We start from the raw sequence: 20,594 nt of genomic DNA, 5'->3' as shown, positions 1-20,594 counted from the left end.
ACGTATGGATTCTCTAACACCCATTTTGTTAATTTAATAAAAAAGAACTAAAATTTACCAATGAATGATCCAGTTAAATTAAAGTTGTCATTCTGGTATAACACTTTGAATGAAAAAAACAAAGAAATAAAGCATAATTAACTAAAAAAAGGTGGTATTTTTGTTACACAAATTTAGCACATATTAAAAGTCAATCAAATTTCACTTTAAAACACAAAAATGTTTGAGTAATATAACTTTTCTATAATGAAGACGTCTCATGTAAGTAAATTTTTTCAAAATGTGTTCATTTCAATAAAATTGGAACAAAATTACTTTACTTTGTTAATTATCTTTTTATTAATTGTTCTTTTACTTTCACTCTTTTATATTTTTTTAAGTTAGTTATACATAAATTTTCTACATATAAACAGATAATCTGGTTTAATATTTTTATATTAAACTAATATAAAAATTTTCTACATAAATTTTAGTTATACATATATTAATTGATTATCAAATTTTTGATAATTAGACTAATACTACGTATTTTATATTTTAACTTAAATTTAAAGGAAAATATAACATTACAACCTTTAACTTGATAAATAAGTTTTAATTCTATCTTAATTTTTGGACACTGTGGACTTGGTTTATATTTCATTTAGAACAAATCAGTTTAATTTTTGACATGAGTGGAATTAATTTAATTTTCGACTTGACCAAATCAATTCGACTTTTGGTTCAAGCTAAATTTTAAATTGACTTCCAATCTAGATTGATTATAACTTTTTTCAGACCAACTCATCTCAAATTTTAATCTGGATTGAATCTTGAATTTTATATATGACAATTCGGTAGAGTCTTGGGTCTGAATCAATAATTATCTTATGTGAACGAAATAAATTTTCAAATTTTTATATTTTTGAAGTATTTAAAGTTATTTTATTTTATTTATTTGAAATAACTTTTTTTAATATTTTAATACATTTTTTTATTTTATTCAAAGGAATTATTTTAATATAAAAATTTTGAATTCTTCAAATGATTGAATTATTCTTTTAAATTACCTTATCCAAGTGTAAGAATATAGTTTTAGCGGTGAGGCGAGGCTAACACTGAGAAATGGTGAAATAACGAATACTTGGGTTTAGTTATATTGCTTCACCATGTAGGCCTAAGCGAGGTTAGCGAGAATAAATAAAAGAAAGTTAAAAAAATATTCTTGAACACATGTACACCATAAATCAATTACTCAATTATTTAATTCGCTGATGCAGATTGAAATACAGGTCTATTCACTCAGTAGTCGTGGCCCATTGCAGTAGTACAAATCATTCGTCGAAATGAAATTGAGTACATCACATATATATTAATATTCTGGCACTACCTCCTATTATATAAAATCATAATTTTAAAGACCAATGCTAACATCTTTAATATTTCATCCTCTTATTTCTGCGACGTCGTCGTGGTTATAGTTTCATGGTCTTGGGGAGTTATATCCTCCGCCACCAGGATATCCTGGAATATATCCATAAGATGGTGTTGGGTTTGGTTTTGCTATGGGTAAGTAATGTGAAGCATAACCTTTAGGTTGAAGAAGTTTTCGTCCTGATCAGTCAGAAAAGGTGAATAAATAAATAAATGAAACTGCAAAAAGACGACAGAAATTGCATGTTACAGGTTAATTACAGACTATATAATTGTAAAAAATACCGTGTCTAATGGTAGGATGGGCAGCAGCAGCAGCTCCCAAAGCAGAGGTGAGGAGTAGTAAAAGTATTGCTAAAAAGGTAGCAAATGAGATGAATTTGGAGGCACCCAGGATCGCCATTTTCAACTATACTCTCTTAAGTTTCAGTATGGAATGGAAGTGTGAGTACATCAGTCTCTAAGAAGTGGTATTTATAACAGAGATTAAGATAATTGGGAAAACGATGTTTGTGGATCACTAAACCTCACTCTGTATTGACCAATTCTTCCTTGCATCTCTTCGTTCTTTCGTCTCCGTTGGTGAAAAGAAAGAAATCAACTCATCGTCAACTTCTGTCACATCCAGTGATGTTTACGTAACAATTCTATATTTCATCCTTCGTTGAGAAAAACCACGTAAATCATAATTTCAAAACTCTTAATTCTTTTATAATAAAAGTATATAATATAGTAGTACTATTTAACTTGGTAAATAATATTTCAAACCATCTATTTTCAGTTTCTAAAGATCTAATTAATAATTCTTGGAATGTTACTATTTCTCGTCGTTTTATTTTGATTTTGCAAAAGAAATTATAACGTCTTTAAGTTGTTTTTGAAAGAGTAGAATAAAAATGATTTTGGAAACGTACATTTGGTGGTGGATATTGATTGTTTGTTCATGTCATTGGGATTGCTAATTCATGAGACAAAGATAAAAGATAATTTAAATTTTGTCTAGGATTTTGAGGTGAAACATGTGATTTTTTTCTTAACAATGATAGTGCTCTTGATTTAAATAACTTTGATGGATGTTTTTATTACTTTTTTTAAATATTGTTGATGTTTGTAAAGTTGTACAACAATTCTTTTTACAAGGTTGAATTTTTTTTATGAATTCAAATATTATTTCTCTTATTTCTAAAGTTAACGGAACATAACGTAATTGATTTTTGTCCGTGACTAATTTTTGTTTCAAAATCTTTAAAAAAAATTTAACTAGGCTTCCGGTAATTACTAGTAGGATTATTTATCCTCATCAAAATTGTTTCATTAAAAGAAAGAGTGTTAAATAATGCATTTGTATTTATTAGTGCAAAAATCACATGTTATTTTGGATTTTTTACGTCTAACTCATATCAAACGTTTATATGGGTGATGTTGATGGGACGTCCGATTTGTTACGGGTCAGACGTCTAAGATCCTGGAACGAGTTTGGTCTCTGTAATTCATTGGACGTCTCTATATACACTAACAAACGTCTATAGACGTCCGATGTGGCATTAACAGACGTCTAGGGGGTACTTTTTTTAAAAAAAAATTATTTATTTTTGCAATAAAATTACACTTGAAAAGCAAAAAATTGTCCCAGAATATTATAATATTATATATCAACTCGTTTGAAGTTAACAAAGTACTAAAAAACAATCCAAAACCTAAACTAACAAAATTTAAAGTTAAACTAAATCTAAATATGTTGAACAACAATAATAAATCTTCCTATCTAAAGAAGATAAGTTGTCCACTCCTGTCTTATCTTCTTAATTGTGTCCTCTGCTATAATAGATGTACTCTTGAAGCGCTACAAAATGAAGAAAGATGCATTATGTACTTATCTTACAACAAAGTTAAGTTGTTAGAAACTAAGAATCTAAATAAGTTAAGCATCATTACCTCATTCCAGTCAACTGTAATGACAGTTCGAATGATACTCTTAATCCAAGACATGACATAATAGCCACATTCTCATGCATATAGCTGCTTGTTACACTAAAATGACAAACTAAATAGTCAAGCATTTAGACCATTCAATAACTAGTAAAATAAATTATAACTATAAATGACTTACAACCTTTGGATACAAGACGTGATGCTACCCACTAGTGCAGAATTGGCCTTTAACGTCACCCCGTAGATGTTGGACCACAAAATATCCAACGTAAATGATTGATCGGTGACATTTTTGTAAATAAGTTGGGCATATAGACGTCGGTTAAGGGAGTCCCTGACGTCTATAATATTATAGACGTCGGTGCCCCTCCTAACAAACGTTTATATTTCTGACAGGTAGATGAAAAGTTCTTTTTTTCCGCCATATAGACGTTTGATCCCGCCATCCCGACGTCTACATACGATTATCGACGTCGGCCCCCTGTAATAGACGTCTATATGCCTGACTGGTAGGTGAAAAGTTGTTTTTTCCGCCATATAGACGTCTGATCCCACCATCCGAAGTCTAAATGGCCTGACAGGGTAGGTGAAAAGTTGTTTTGGACGTCGGCTCCCCTTATGTCCGACGTCTATATACACCATGAATATTAATTTTTAAATCGAATGGACGTCATATTAGTGAGGTCCCCGACGTCTAGTCGGGAATAGACGTCGGACACTTGGGGCACCGATGTCTTGATTCCTGTTAAATCAAAAATCGCGAGCTCGCGGTTACGCACACTTCATCGTCTTCCTCCTCGCCTTTTCTCTTCGCCGCATTGCATTTCCAGGTGTGTTTTATCTCTTTTTAACCGTTTAATCTTACTTTTACTCCGATTAAATTAGTCTTTGATGGATTATCTTCCATTTGAACGATGAAAATGAGTTTTCGTTGTGTTTTGGTGTAATTTTTCTCGTGTCTTTGGGTAGCGTAGTAGCACCTTCTCCCCAGGTGAGCCGACGTCTATTTTGGCCTAGACGTCGGGGCCCTCACTAATATGACGTCCAAAACAACTTTTCACCTATTCTGTCAGGCCATTTAAACATTTGACGGTGGAAAAAAATAACTTTTCATCTACATGTCAGACATATACACGTCCGTTAGGAGGGGCACCGACGTCTATAATCAAATATAGACGTCGGGATGGCGGGATCAGACGTCTCTAAGGCGGAAAAAATGACTTTTCACCTACTTGTCAGGCATGTAGACGTTTGTTAGGAGGGGCCCCGACGTCTATATTATTATAGACGTCGGGGCCCCTCCTAACAGACGTCTATATGCCCACTTATTTACGAAAATGTCACCGGTCAATAATTTACGTTGGTTATTTTGTGGCCCGACATCTATGGGGTGACGTTAAAGCCTAATTATGCACTAGTGTGGAGAAATATATTATGTTATAAATATTGTTACGAGAACTTAATTTTATATAATTGTATAAATGTATTTTGTATATACATATAATATATACATATACTTTTAGATTAAACTGATATTTAAAAAAATAATGTTTTAATAACTCTTATTATATATTTTCATAATTTTTATTACATTTTCTACATATTAGTCATAGTAATTATTTTTTTTACAAAAACAACCAACTCAGTTGTTAGATATTTCACAAGCATACATAAAATCATGGTAAGACTAGTTGTCGTTTTTTCAAGAGACTCGTGTAATATTTAAGAATTGTATGATTAATAATTCATTTAGGCTAAAGAATGATTTGAAATGTGTAAGTAAATAAATACATAAAGAATAAAGATGGTCTTTGGCATCTAGAGACACTTAGGAGCGAAGAAAGGTCAAAAATGGTATGAAATGACATTGTTAGGGGTAGATTTTACCGAATTCACTTTCTTGCACACATAGAATCCTCTTATTTCCATCAAATACTAATGTCAACCCACTAAAACACTTTAGCCCTAATCCCTTAGGTGGAAGAGCCTAAGTTTTCTCACTAAGCGTCAATCCCTTGATCACTCAAGAAGCTAACCCACATTAGGACCTAGGATTTTAGGCAACTAATGGGTCATGTTCCATCCTTAGACACAATTTCCCACTAGATCTCTTGTTTCAAGCCTAGGGTTCACTAGATTTTTCTCAAAACCTAATGAATCTACAAATCGAGCCATGAATGTCCCCATTATATGCAAGCATTAAAAGTGAAAAGAAGAAATTGACATTTAATGAAAGAGGCATGTGTATATAATCAAAACATTCACAAGATACAAGATAGTTCAAGAGCTACATCTATCCCCAATAAGGATGGCAAAAAAACCCGTACCTGCGGGTATCTGCCGATAAAATCTGCTAGGGGTATTTAATACTCGCGGATAAAAGGTACCCGCGGGTAGCGGGTATTTTAATTCCCGCTTGTTAACGGGGCGGGTTCGGGTATCACACTATCCGTACCCGCGAATATCCGCTACCCGTTAGAAAAATGAAATTACAATTTTATCTTTTAGTGTTTTTTTTCTAAGTTTTCAATTAAGCTTTATTTTCTATAATCTGCTGTAAAATTGGGCCAAGCCCAAATCCCTTTTTAGGGTTTTTTTCCAAATTAGAAAAACATCCATCTTTAAGGTTTCTTCTTCAAATCAGAATGCCCCATTCCTCATCCAGTTGGCCGCCTTATGTCGCTCTGACTTCACAGTTGGTGGAGCTGAAGAGTTCTGCGATGCTTTCGACCTCTACAACCGCAACAGAAACAGACTCATCTTAGGTGGACGGAGGACAGTCGGCTGCCGCTAGTGGAGGAGGAAACGAAGACAGGCACGAGCTTCAGGTTAGAGGCTTTGAGTGCAGTCTGGAGCTCGAGCGAGGCACGCTACGGTGACGACTTAGTCTACGGTGACGCGGCAGAGGTGGCGGACGAAGTGGTCGACGACGTGAGGAGACCACGACGAGAGGCAGATATGAGATGCTTTGGTGTAGATTTGAGATGATGTGGTGCAGATCTGAGATATCAGGGGCGGGAAGAAGAAGAAGGAGGCTCCTCCCATTTGTTTGAGAAGAAGAAGCCCTAGTGGTTTCTGATCTGAAAAAGAGAAAATGGGCCATCCCGCTGCATATTATTTTTTTTTCTATTTTTGCTTTTGGCACCTAAGCTTGGATAATAATACACAGAAGAAAACGGGTATCCAACGGGTATCCGTGGGTAAGAAAAAATCCACGGGTTTTTTAATGCGGGTATCCGGCAGGTAGCGGGGCGAGTAACGAATACATTTTTTATATGCGGGTCGGGTTCGGGTATCACACTATCCACTACTGGAAAAGCGCGATTTACAGACGGCCTTTTACCGAAGGCTTTGAAGCCTTCGGTATTGAGATGATTACCGAAGGCTTTTAAGCCATCGGTAACTCCCTGATTAATTTAAGTCCCAATTGGGTTCTTCGTGCCCCAATTTCATTTTACTTCAGCTTCGTCGTTTTTGTCTGTATCATCCTTCTCTGCAAACACTTCCCTCCCTTGCTTCAAGCTTCGTCAGTTTGTCGGTCAGTCACCGGTGGTGGTCCGTGACAGTGGTGAGTGGTTCGGTCATCGCTCTTCGTTCACGGTGCGTGGTTGTTTGGGGAGTGTTGGGCTAGGGTTCGTCGTGGGTTGGTTGGTTCGTTGACGGCTGGTGGTGTGGAGGTTGAGGGACTTTGTCGGAGGGGCCGTTGTGGGCTGTTGTCGCTGTCGTGCTCGGTGAAGCGGTATCTTGGTAGAGGTAAGTTCCACACAACTTCATTCACACTGTGATGTTCATATTGGTGAAGCGTAGACAGTGTTGCTGCCTTCATCTACTTTTCATTCACTTGTTAGTATTACTCTGTGTAGGAACTTGGTTGAGGGACTTCGTTGGAGTGGCCGTTGTGGGGCGTCGCCGTCGTGGTGTGCAAAGGTTGCATCGTCAAGGGCTATTTCGGTTGAGGTAAGTTGTGCTTTTACAGATTCATTATGAGTTATGATGTGATCTTGAATTGTTTGATGTTGTTGTGGCTTGATTGTATGATGTTGTTTGATTGAGAAAGATTGGTTTTTAATTGGAATGAGGGGCAAGGAATTGACATGCCAATGAGAAGGTTTAAATAACCTTAACCGTAGTTTAGGGAAAATAAAAGCAAACGAGGTGGTGAAGCTTGAGCAATAGTGCCAATTGTTGTAACTGTTGCTTTTTCTTCTAATGCCTTCAACTATGAACCTTTGAACCTCTAACCTCCCCTTGATTTGCTTCCAATCAACGTATATAATGTTATATATTGTAAATGGTTGATACTATAGCAGTAGGTAGCAGTCCAAACTAAAACTCCCAGCAACAAGTCAACTCATGCATCATCCAATAGTTTTTGGTGCCTTTGCCTTCTCCACCTTGTGAGTACAGTAGTTTGTCTATGCCGGTTGCTTTGCAGAACCCAGACCCAGTCACTCTATCAGGCCTGATGCTATTCCTATACTTCCTTCCTTTTCTGCAGAAAAAGTACTCCTTCTGTCCTACACTCCCGTGGTCCCTTCATTGTCATGCTTTTCACTTTTTAAGAATAATATTCTCTTAGTGGCAGCCCATATTTTTGTCATATGCATGCTTTTCAATTTGGATTTGGACCGTGCACATTGTGCCAAGCAAACTAAATGCTCTGAACCAAAACCGTGGGTGGTGGCCCCTCTTTTCTATTTGATTTATTTCTTGAAAGATTCCAAGCAATGGCCGTGGAATTTACTTAGAAAATGTGGCAGCTGCACTTCATTTTTCACCCATAAAGGGGGGAACGAGTTGTATGTGAGGGAGTTTTTGGAGTGTTGTTGATTGTGCAAGAACTGTTGGAGTTCTTTGGGGAGAGGTTAAGCTCTCTGAGTACCTTGTATTCACCTTTTTCTTGATTCTTTTGCAATAAAAGGAGGCTGTATAATTCAGAGGATCTGTTCTGTGTCATGTTTCTAGTGCTATTCACAGGTTCTTGATTAAAAGAACCTATGAAAAGGTAGCTCAAATGTAAGGATTTTCATTACGCTTACTGTCCTGTGTGAGACCAACTATGGTAAGACTTGAAAATCAAAACATCAACTCCTCTCCCAGGCCGTCACCCCCTCTCTCCTGGAACACCCCTCTTTCACGGCCTCTACTTTTTAAATACCATTCACTCCTTCTTTTCCACTTGAAGCCAAATCATGGTAGTGCGATTTGCCCATACAGCTGCTGCTGTCTGTGTGTGGGACGTGCTGCTCCCCTTCTTTTCCCCACACCATGCTTCAATATTTTAAAAGCAAGAAACTGGTGCTGCCCAAGTTTTGTCTCCTAGCACTTTTACTCCAATGCACCTCCTGGACGTACCAAAACTAAGCAAGGGACTCTCCATTTTCATCCTTCCCTCTCCACACGCCTCTCCTCTGATCACGTGAACACCAACTCTGGACGTGTATCTTGAATGTTGCTGCTTCACGCTTGAAGTGTAGCAGGGAGCAGCTGCTGGATCCATCATCAAACGCCGTGCTTCCTTCTCCATTCCAGCCAGCTACTGAATCAGTTACAGTAGTATCTTGGAGCTCTCTCTTCACGGCCTTGCTGCAGGTGGCTGCCTCCATCCGTTTGTGTTTTTCTTCATCACCGTGCAGCTTTCCTGCTGGACCGAGGCTGCAATTGGGTGTTGCTGCCAATTCTGGACGGTGTGCAGCCTCTCAAGCATGCCGTAATACCTCTTCTCATTTGCGAACGTGGAAGTACAGCCCCTTCACAAGTGCACCACCAAAATTAATTCCTTTGTGGGTCATATAATATTTGGACTTGTATAAGTACCGTGAGCTCTTCCCTTCACGTTGAACTCGAACGAAAACACACAAGTTGACACAACATTCACGCAACACTGTGCGAAAATTGAAGGCTTTTGAGTTTATACTTTTTTTTTCAGCTATTCGGTAATTACCGAAGGCTTTTGTCCTTCGGTAATTACCGAAGGCTTTTGGCCCTCGATAATTACCGAAGGCTTTTGGCCCTCGGTAATTATCGAAGGGCAAAAGCCCTCGGTAAATGTTAGCGACAAGGGATTTACCGAGGGCTCTTTGGCCGTCGATAAGCCTTCGGTAATTACCTTTTACCGACAGTTTTGGGCTGTTTCCGAAGGCTTCTGGCCTTCGGTAATGCCCTTCTTTTTTGTAGTGATCCATGCCCGACCCAACCCGTTGCCATCCCTAATCCCCAACAAGATGGGTTTGACTCTCCATTTCCATGGAGAGCCTTAAGCTTACAAAATGGTCATAGAAGAAGAAGGAGAATCAAAGAGGAAGAAAAGAGTGTTCCCACGAGCTGTAGCAGCCTTCCTAGCTCTCCTTTGAGCAAAGTTGTGCCTCCAAACCACCAAAGACCTCATTTCCTTCGAGAGAACTTGATTAAAAAGGGAATTTTGACACATCAGCAATATCACCGCTCAACGCTACGACTCTAGCACTCAGCGCCAGCCTTCGTGGCAGCTTTTGCAAACGCCACGGAAAGTGGCGCTCAGTGTTGGGACCATTGGGAGTTCTTTATAAGTGTGGCACTTAAGGCTTATAAAACTTCACCTTTTGTTGATCTTCTTTCTTCTCTGGGTCACCGAGACTCTTCAATGTAATGGAGGATCTTCCTAACACTAAAATAGACCTCAAAACAGGAGATTAAAATCCTATTTATACAAGTGTAGCCTAAAATATAGATAAACACTAAAACAAGATAAAAGAGAAGATTTAGGCAAGTAATAAGCTAAAGAAGAGTTGATTTTTTCACTAAAATGAACCTCAAATAATAGTAAGAATTAACATTACTAAATCAAAATTTTGAAAAATCAATACAATCTCGATTTTTTTTAACTAAACTAAGTTGTATTATATTAAAATAATTTAAATATATTTTTTCAAAAAAAATATTATAAAATACTTATTTAACTATCTTAAATAACAGAGTATTTTAATTATTTCACAAAAAAAATGATAAAATCTAAAAAGAGTTTCACATTTATTTATATTATATTTATTATTTAAAATCAATTTTAAAAATTTTGGTTAATAATGTTTTAGTATATGAAATTTGAAACAAAATTAAAATTCCACTCTGTATACGCATTTTTGTTTTTAAATTTTAAAAGTGAATGAATATAGTCTTTTTAATTTAATTATGTTATACTTTTTATATGTCAAATATATTTTTCAACAAAGATTGAAGTAAAATCGTATCAAATAGTGTACAAAACTCAAATTTTAACATGAAAAATATTTGACATGTAAAAAAGTAACTAACCTAATTAGGTTAAAATGAGTATATCAATTTATTTTTAAAGTTTAAAGATCAAAATGTATCAAAATTTTGAAAAGAAAAGAGTTTCTATTTTGCATGAAAGTTTTTGGACTAAAAATGTAGTTAATCCTAAAAAGTTTATATATATTTTCATTTCAACATTATATGTATACACCTTTATATAAATGTATCTTTTTCATCTTGTTAATTGGTTGCTTGATCATATTTATAGTAAATTAACATTCACAAATTTTAAAATTTAAAAGATAAAGTTTTACCAAATTGAAAACTTAATTGTAAAATTAACGAAATTGCAAGTATAGTTATAAACTTCTCGATTAGAAAGTTGATCGACAAACTTACAAAAACGCGCAACAAATTGACATAATATAAAATATGTTATATTTTGAAATGTATGCAGTAACTTTGCCAAATTTAAAATTCAATGATAAATTAGCAAAAGTATAAAATTTTAATGATAAATGTGCAATTCAGTTTTTAGATTATTTTTTTTACTTTGCATAAACTAAAATAAGTAAAAATAAAAGACAATTAAATCTAATAACATAATAAATCGAATAAGTGAATTATTTTAAGTGATCTAAATTTATAATTAAAGAATGTATATTAAAAATTAGTAATTGAATTATTTAGTTTTAAAATAAGTTATAAATTACAATGAATAAACTTCTTTTTAATAAAATTGTTTAGTGGATTAGTGGATTAGAAGATCACACCAGGTGCATTACACGAGTAAAGTTAACGTTATATAAAAGTAAGTTAAATTTTCGGTAAATTTGAATGTTTTTATTGAGTATTTGTTTATTTTTTTATTGAGTATTTAAAAGTTTATATTTTTAAATTGAATTTTTTTGTTTAATTCTTGTCATTAAATTGAATGATGTGATTTTTATATGTTAATCAATGTGGTTAATATAAAAGGTATATTGTAATTACAGTAAATCATTCTTATTAATCTTTTATATATTGATACCAAGACCTCGTCATCTGCAACAATAAGGAAATGGTTCCTAGATAAGATCATTTTTTATGTTTTGAATGAAAAATAAAGAAAAATCTGCTCATTATTTTACCTATATATAATACATTTTTCTATTAACTACAAAATCTTAAATATTTTAGTCTCTTGAAACAAGTAAACGACAAGAAACAATCACTCCATTCACCTAAATATTAAATAAAAATAATTCAATTAAAAATACAAAAAATAAAATAAAAATATTTAATAAAAATTCTTAAAAATGTCGAAATTTACGAAGGACTTAATTAAATCGTATAAATCGCATTGATAATTACTTCTGCATCAGAATTCTATTGTATTGAAGTTGATGACGATGAAGATGCTTTCTGCAAACTAGTTCTCTTGCCAATATGTTGGGCCATTCTTCCACAACCCAAATTAAAAACGATGGCTACTGATTACTGTGTTATGATCCGCCCTATAAAAATCTACGTTCTGGATGACTATGATAAAATAAAAAATAAAATAAAATAAAAACAATTTATTGCTTCAAAATATCATGGTGAAATTGAACTCACTGTCTTATCTAACATACGAGATAACAGATCCTGATTTGATAAACATATGAATTCGAACTACATGGTTACCAGATCATACTAATACACACAAAGTAGGGGAAATTTTTCAGTACCCAAGACATACATATTATTATTGTTAATATTACAGTGATGTAATGACACACAGTTATATTATACATAAAGCTCAGAAATAATTTTATACCACTGGTATGAAATGACATAACTGAAAACGATGGCAACATCTCCGATAGTCGGATGTAGATTTCGGGTATCGATTATTTTCCTCTCCGTGGTTATGGATTTCACGGCGGCGGTGAATATCCTCTAAGGCCGGCCAGAGGGATGCGTTAGGGCGGTTATGCGAGCAGGCAAGGAGGCGCCGCCGCCACATTGGAAAAGTTTTCTCCCTGAACCCAGTAAAAAGTAAACAAATAAATAACGAAGCTTTTGTTACCTTCTTAACCTAGTATTGTACTAAAATTAACATTAACGTACCGGGTTTAATGTCAGGTTGTGCAGCAGCTCCCAGGTCGAAGGAGATAAGCAGCAAAAGGATTGCTAAAAGAGCAGCAAATGAGAAGAATTTGGAGAAAGCAAGGAAAGCCATTTTTGTGTGGGAAAGTTTTGGGTGTATGGATTAGAGTTTTAGAATGGGAAGAGGTATTTTTGAAGGTGATAAAGATGGAAGATGTTGTAGACGCGTGAAAATCCCGTCGCTGACTCTTTCTTCCCCGCACCCTACGCTGGTGACTATCGTTGGACCCTACACATATCCGCAGATAAATTTTTCCACACGGTAGTGTTTTGTAGTGGACAGCACTGAACAGTATTAGAGAAAATTATAGTGGGTAGGTGGTGTGTCACATCGAAGACCATTACTAAATTCTAAACAAATAGCAAGTCTTCCATGCAATTAAAAAAAGTATATATACTATATAAGAGCTTCCATGACTTTTTTTTTCTAACTTTACAGCTAAAGTCAACAGTCAATCCTGTCTGAGTCTTAATATATTATAGTGTAATTTGTTGGCAGTTCCTGTATAAAAACTAGTTTTAAACAAATTCCATGTATTTAATGTTAGGTTTCTAGAATGTTTCTTTTATAATGGTTAGGCAAATTCCATGTATTTAAGTATGATTGTTGCTGTATTTATAAACATAAGATGACTATGATTATTGTAGAGTTTTCCTATTTTAGTGGAGTAATAAATGTTAGATTTTAATGTAAAATATTTGCAAAATCGTTTTTCTTTAAATTCTTTTATTTTTTAGTGATTGAGTGTTTCTTGAATGTCTTGAATCATGTATATCATCATTTAACATATTAAAGCATACTAGTTTCCTACCGAAAAGACTTAAATAGTCTATATCAATTATTTTAATTAAAAATCCAAAAAGTACCAACGAATTCTTGTGATTTATTATATCTACATTGCATGACGTGAGCTTTTAAATTATCTTTTAAAGCTAAAAACATAAAATACACACAAATTATAAATGACTCCACCTACACACAAAAGGCTCCACCTGTATGTTTTGTTTAAAAATATAATTTATAAGGATATAATTTACCGAACAATCTCTGAACACACCCCTTTCTTCTTGACTCACACTTCATTTTTTTCTTTAAAAACTTTTCCTAGTTACCATCACAAATCCTCACAATCACCTAAACTAAACCATACACAATCCTCACAAATAGTCTTAAATGATTTTGTGTAGATCCCACAAATAATAAATTATGTTTACCAAAACGTGGAATTTTATGTGATGTAGTGCTTCATTTCCTAATTTTATTTTTCGTATAATGAATTAATATATAAATAAAGATAATTTTGGATTAAATATTCTTTTAGTTTTAAAAATTTTACGTAAAATTAAAATTTGTTTATATATGAAATTTTGATACATCTTCAAGATTTAAAAATGAGAGGTTATAGTTTTTTTAACATAATTATGTTAAGTTTTATTTCTCGTGTTAAATACATTTCATGTTAGCATTTAAAGTTTATTTATACCATTTGACATGTTAACACTTTAATATTAACTGAAAAACACATTTAACATATTGAAATTAACATAATTGGATTAAAAAAATTATATTCATATATATTTTTAAAGTTAGAAACCAAAACATCTCAAAAGTTTTGTACATAAACTAATTCTAATTTTACGTTAAAGTTAAAAATTAAAAACATATTTAATTCGATAATTTTCTTTAATTTAATATATTTCACATTCTAAAAAAAATGTCTCCACTTTTACACTCCAATATATTTAGTAAATATCATACTAATACCCACAACTGAACATGAAAGTATATATTGGTATCTTGGAAACGGAATAAATTAATTTCCATAGTATATGTCGACATGTCAACTTAACTAGTGCGGTCAAAATAGATTGTAACCCGTGAGCCAATCCGGCTCACTATGGGTTTAAACCAGGTTAGGTTTGAGAAAAATGTAATTTTTTATGCGGATTAGTTTTCAACCCGACTCACTTAGAACCTGGCTCACCCGAGTTGAACTTGTGGTGAGTCAGGTTGACTTACCAACCCACCTAAATTAATTTAATTATTTATTATTTTGTGTTTCAATATTATTAGTTAGCAATTTTTTAATTATATTGTAGATGAGATAAAAAAAAAGATGTTTCAAGAGAGAAAAATATTATAGATTTATCTATTCAAGACTCTAATATTTATAAATAGATAAGTAATACAAAAATTATCAATATTAAAAACTTATTTGTTCGCCTTTTATGTTAAAAATGCTTGGATTGTAGGATATTTTTTTATTTATTCTGAATTGTCTTGGGAGTTTAACATCATTTTAGAGTGAAATTTATTTAGATTTGAATTAAAAAAATTATAATTTCTTTTATTTTTAAAAAACTTATAATTAAATGAGCTAGTGAGTCAACCTGTTTAATCCAACAACCCGTGGTGGGTCGGGCTGGGTTTCAATTTTTTCAGCTCACTAATAAATTAGCCGGGTTAGGTGTTGGATCACTAAATGACAAACCCGTGGTGGGCCGGGTCGTGTCGAGCTGGGTTACCTGTTTTGACAACTCTAAATTTGACCTCACTCATGTGGTTTGGCCTTGATTCATATGGGTTGCGATAAGAAAAATTTACAGATGAAAAAGCCCACAGAGTCAAAATATCCACAAAATTCCTATGGATTAAGGCTACCACATAGGCATTTTTCTTAGAACAAAATATTCATTTTGAATACGAGAAAAATAAAATTAACTCCTAATTTATTGCAAAGCTAAACACTTTTAATTTGTTAAAAAACTATATAAAGACATTTTAATTAGACTAACGTAGACTTTGTAAGAAATTTTAATAAACTTTAGATATTTGTTTATATATAACAAAATTACATAACAAGATAAGATGTTGAAATTCTTGACTAGCTAAACATATTTATTTTTTCTTGATTGACTAAACATATTTTTAAAGTATATAAGATATTCATCTAATTTTGTTGTGCAAAACATTCATCTAGATTTGAACTAAAACTAAATAATATATCTCAATTTAAAAACTTAAAATAATGAATTTGTGAATAATAAATTTATGAAATTTTTTTATTATATATTGCTTTTCTTTCTTTTTTTAATGTATGACTTAAATTCCACCAATTATTTAATAATATATATATATATATATATATATATATATATATATATATATATATATATAATATTTAATAATTATAAAAAAGTAGTGTAAATTTTATTAAAATTAGTTCAATATTCTCACATTGCAGTTAGACTCTATGTTTCTTTTGTTATGTTTGAGACTTTATTACAATGTACTACTTGTTATTAAATGTTATAAGTTTTCTTCTTTAACAAATTGATAAAATTAATTAATAAATTATAGTGAATTATTGTATTAAATTATATTATATATTTTATTCAATAATATAATAATAAATATGATATAAAAATATTAATTTAAATAGAATAAAATTTCAACATATTATATTATCTATTAAAATATATAATTTTATATGTGTACATAAATAATATTGTTTTTAAGAGTGAATTAAAGTATTGTAGTAGGGTCAAATCCACAAATCTTGATTCTAATTTATTTAAGAAAGTGTTTTAGGGACTAAGGTTTTTTTTTACCCACTTGAGAATACCTCAAAAATAATGAAGTTTTTTCAATGATAAATTAAGCCTGCTCGATTAATTATAGATTAAGTTGACACATAAGATATAAATATATGTGTCTATATATAAAAGTTGTAGTGTAAAAATAATCTTGAGCTGCAATTAACATTGAGGAAGCCGCATAAAATATTATTGGAAACATGCTATTTCTATACCATAAAAAGATACTGAATTATTTAATTCTCTACATTAAAATACAGGTCTAGCCACTCACCAGGTGTGGCTGACTGCAGTAGTATAGTATACTACACACCATTAATAGAAATTGAGTACATGACTTATATACTAATAATATTCTGGCACTGACAAATTTAATAACTTATCACTCCTACTATATTAAATCATGAGAATTTTAAAGAGCAAGGCTCATATCTCCCCTTTGGATATTGATTTCATGGTTTTTGGGTATATTTTCCACGACCACGATGATATCTTGCTTTCCTATATCCTTGACCACGATCACGATAATACTGTGGTTTCCTCCAATTCCAATTTCCAGGATCATAAGTTTGGAGAAGTTTACGTCCTGATAAAAAAAGTGAATAAATAAATAAGTGGGAGAAAAGAGGAGAGAGAATATTTGTGTATATAATTGTAAAAGTACCATGTTTAAGGGTAGGTTGGGCAGCAGCAGCAGCTCCCATAGCAGAGTTGATGAGTAGTAAAAGTAATGCTAAAAATGAGATGAATTTGGAGGCACCCAGGATCGCCATGGAAGTGTGTGTATATCACTCTCTAAGAAGTCATATTTATAACACAAATTAACATTATTGGGAAAACGACGTCGCAGTGTGGGTCACTCATTCTTGCCCCCAACTCTACTCTCTATAGACCATTTCTTTACTATATCCTTTACTCCTCCTATCATGCACACCAAAAAAAAAAATAACAATTCATCGTCAAGTTGTCTTTCACATCCAATCATGTTTTACGTAACAATTTTAAAACTATACGGAAATCATACTTTCAAAACTGTTAATTCTTTTATAATAATAAAAATATAAAATATAGTGATACCAAACAAATATTTTATATTCCAGTGCCCCCACACGGTTTACTCAGTCTCCCCGAAGTTATAACGAAAAGGCAGTGCCAAAATAGAATAGAAAAAGGTGTCATGTCCATATCAGTCATTTACTCTTCATATACGGAACAAACTTTGTTTCTATGCAATCTATTTCTATTTCTAATTTTATTGCATATTTTTTAAATTTTAATATAAGAGTAGCACTTTACTGTTGAAGTTTATCTTTTATCTGAAACGCTTCGTTTTCTAAATACTATCTCACTTTAATATTATTTGTATTGTGTCTACTGTATTAGTATAGTTTATATTAATGACTAAGTTTATTTTTATTTATTTTACATTTGTTTGGTGATTATAATATTAACATATGAAACAAATTTATATTAAAGATATTAACCCAAATTTATTGATGCTTTTAAATATTTTAAGATATTTCAAGTATGTTTTATAATATTATTTTACTATGATTACCTATTTTATTATATACTATTTTTATTTTAATATCATAATGATATTGTTTAATCTAAATTTCAATCTAATTTATGGAGTTTTAATTTCATACTGTATATAATTAGATCATTTTTTTTTTCAATTTTCAATTAAGTTGTAGTACGAATAGGTAGGGTCTAATTTTATAAGAGTTAAAAATTTGAGTTAAATGGAGTTTGTTACATAGGGAAGAGTATGAAAAGAGGTTTCTGAGTTCTTGCATTATGTTTAAGAATATGCAAATTCTGTAAACAAGATGTATTTATATCCTTGTGTTTGTTGTCTTAATCAAATACATCAAGACTTAGAGAATATTGATGATCATCTATTTATATCACTATAATGAGTAATTAAACAATTTAGACATGGAAAAGTACTACATAAGCCTACAATGCCACGAGGACAACTGAATGAGTGATCATTTAGAGGACATAGTATGTTGGTGAAGAAAATTATGGAAGACTTATTTATATGATTCTCTTAAGAATGATTTAGAGAGAAAGTTGTATCTTTTAATTTTACACGCTTGTCGGTAATTTTGAAATTGTTTAATTTAAAAGCAAGGAATGGATGTACCGATAAAAGTGTTAAGATAGGATCGTCTATAAGATGAGAGACCATCTAACGTCTTCATGTTTTAAAATTTAACAAACAACGATAAATGAAATAAGTATTTGAAAAAGCATTAAAACCATTATTCTATAATAGGAATTAAGATGATTAGACTGAGGTAATAATATATATCTTTTACATATTACAAATCAGATTAAACTTTTAAATATTAGTATGCAAACATAATAAACTTGTATTATTTTTTCAGCCCCTTTAAGAATTCATAACCTATAACCAAGGACATAATGAAAAGATAGATGAGTGGGCAACCCATTTTCTGGAGTGATGAATTATGACCTAGGACCCACAATAACAACAATTATATTTTTCTTTAAGACATTCATTAGTTTAATTTTAATACTTATAGTTTTCATAGCTTTAGATTTTAGTCTTAGTTTTGATTAATTCATACTTTTAATCTTGAATTTGTGTGCTGGAAACATTCAATACAAAAAGTTGTGTTTGATATTTTGTTTTTCAAGTTTGGTAGAATTGTAAAAAACAAAATATATTATTAAAAAAAGCTACAATAGTACATTAACAAATGTCACTTGACATCGGTCTATACCATAGCCAACGTCAATTGCTCCTCATTTTCAGTGCAAAAATGTGCGCTCAATGATGTCCCACTTCTACTCAGTGCCAAAATGTTTGCAAAGACTCATGCTCAACACTCTTATACTTGATTTCCCTTCTCTCCATTGTAATATGGATGTCGGTTTGGCTTAGAGTCAACGTCGATTTGTTACTTTGAAGTCAAATTGTTGTTTTTGGTTAAGACGTTGTCGGAGTTTGGAATGAAGTCAGAGGTGAAAAATAACAAACATCATTTTTGTAGTAGTATACTATAAATCAAAAAAAGCTTGTAATAGTCGCTAGTGCAGTCAGGGGAAACGACAACGGTTATTTTTGCCCATAGACAGCGGTTCTAGAACCGAGACATATTCAGGCGAGGTAAAAAAGAGTAGACTTTTTGCCTCGGTTCTGAACCAAGTCATAAAAGTGTAGGATTTTGCCTCGGATCAAACATAACTGAGGCAGTAGGGTCTTTTTTCTAATTTTTTTTTCTAATTTTTTCTCTTACAGAACCTCACAAGATTATGATTACTTATTTGCTTCAATGGTCTTAATATCACCCAGTCTAGGAGAAGGTTTCCTACCCTAGGATCATAACTTAACTTTACTGAAACCCATTCCTTATAAATTTTTTCTGCACCTGCAATATCATCCACTTTAACCAGAGAAGAAATAACAACATGGTATCCCAAGTTTGGTGTATTTTTTGGAAAAACTGAAACCCTTTACCCCTCATTATGTCAAATAAAGATTCTGCCTTTTCCTTTGATCTGGAATGCACATATACATTCAAAAGGGCACCGTAAGTTCTCTTATTTTTTAACTGCTCTTCCAGACTCAGAAAAAATACTTCTGCACTAGGAAACCCGCGAACTTTTGCGATTACATCTAACTGAATTGCTGCATCACTCTCAGAAACTCAAACAACTTTGGTCTATTGTTTATCCAATCATATACCTGCACATTTGTTCGTTGATTTCAATGTGAATAGAAGATTAAAATCGAGAGATTTAAAATCATATAAATGGAAAACATAATGAATAGAAGATTAAAATAGAGAGATTTAAAGTAAATCCTAATAAGAGATAAGGAGTTTGGAAATCAAGATTACCACTGCGGAATGCCTTGAAGGGTGTTGGACCTATTTCCTTAGGGAAAGATCTCATATATTCATCCTGGTTCAGAATCTCACAGCCACAACTTCCAGGGAGCCACTAAGGGTCAAATTTATTTACTTCTTCTCTCAATCGCATATTCGCAACCCTCAATTGTTGCTCGTCAAAGGACATTTCTCCATTGAGGCCTCCACAATTAGGGCAAGAAGCATGACTTACCGTGATGGGCAGCGGGGGCGACGACGGCAGCGGGGCAACAACGGCAACGGGGCGACAATGGCAAAGGGGGCGACAATGGCGACAACTGTAGGGACGAAGGCGACACCCAAAAAGTGAACGAATCGCAGTAGACTAGCGGCGAAGAAGGCGGCACCCATAAAGTGAAGGAATCG

General features: G+C 32.7%; 3 long non-coding RNA genes across 3 annotated transcripts; all 3 read right to left on the bottom strand.

Annotated features, from left to right (window-relative positions):
- Positions 1 to 1,215: 1,215 nt before the first annotated feature.
- Positions 1,216 to 1,857, bottom strand: LOC148203899 (uncharacterized). The gene is made up of 2 exons (XR_015784533.1): positions 1,699 to 1,857; positions 1,216 to 1,593 (listed from the first exon to the last, which is right to left on the bottom strand). It is a non-coding gene; the product is annotated as an uncharacterized LOC148203899 (long non-coding RNA).
- A 10,278-nt stretch (positions 1,858 to 12,135) lies between these two features.
- Positions 12,136 to 13,186, bottom strand: LOC124835510 (uncharacterized). Its single transcript, XR_007028582.2, has 2 exons — positions 12,688 to 13,186; positions 12,136 to 12,599 (listed from the first exon to the last, which is right to left on the bottom strand). It is a non-coding gene; the product is annotated as an uncharacterized LOC124835510 (long non-coding RNA).
- Positions 13,187 to 16,491: 3,305 nt separating this feature from the next.
- On the bottom strand, positions 16,492 to 17,339 carry LOC148203898 (uncharacterized). Its single transcript, XR_015784524.1, has 2 exons — positions 16,988 to 17,339; positions 16,492 to 16,909 (listed from the first exon to the last, which is right to left on the bottom strand). It is a non-coding gene; the product is annotated as an uncharacterized LOC148203898 (long non-coding RNA).
- Positions 17,340 to 20,594: the final 3,255 nt, after the last annotated feature.

This window comes from Vigna umbellata, chromosome 2 (assembly GCF_029865625.1).
Source record: "Vigna umbellata cultivar VRB3 chromosome 2, Vumbellata_1.0, whole genome shotgun sequence".
Taxonomy (NCBI): Eukaryota; Viridiplantae; Streptophyta; class Magnoliopsida; order Fabales; family Fabaceae; genus Vigna; species Vigna umbellata.
This window is presented reverse-complemented; position numbering and strand designations above follow the sequence as displayed.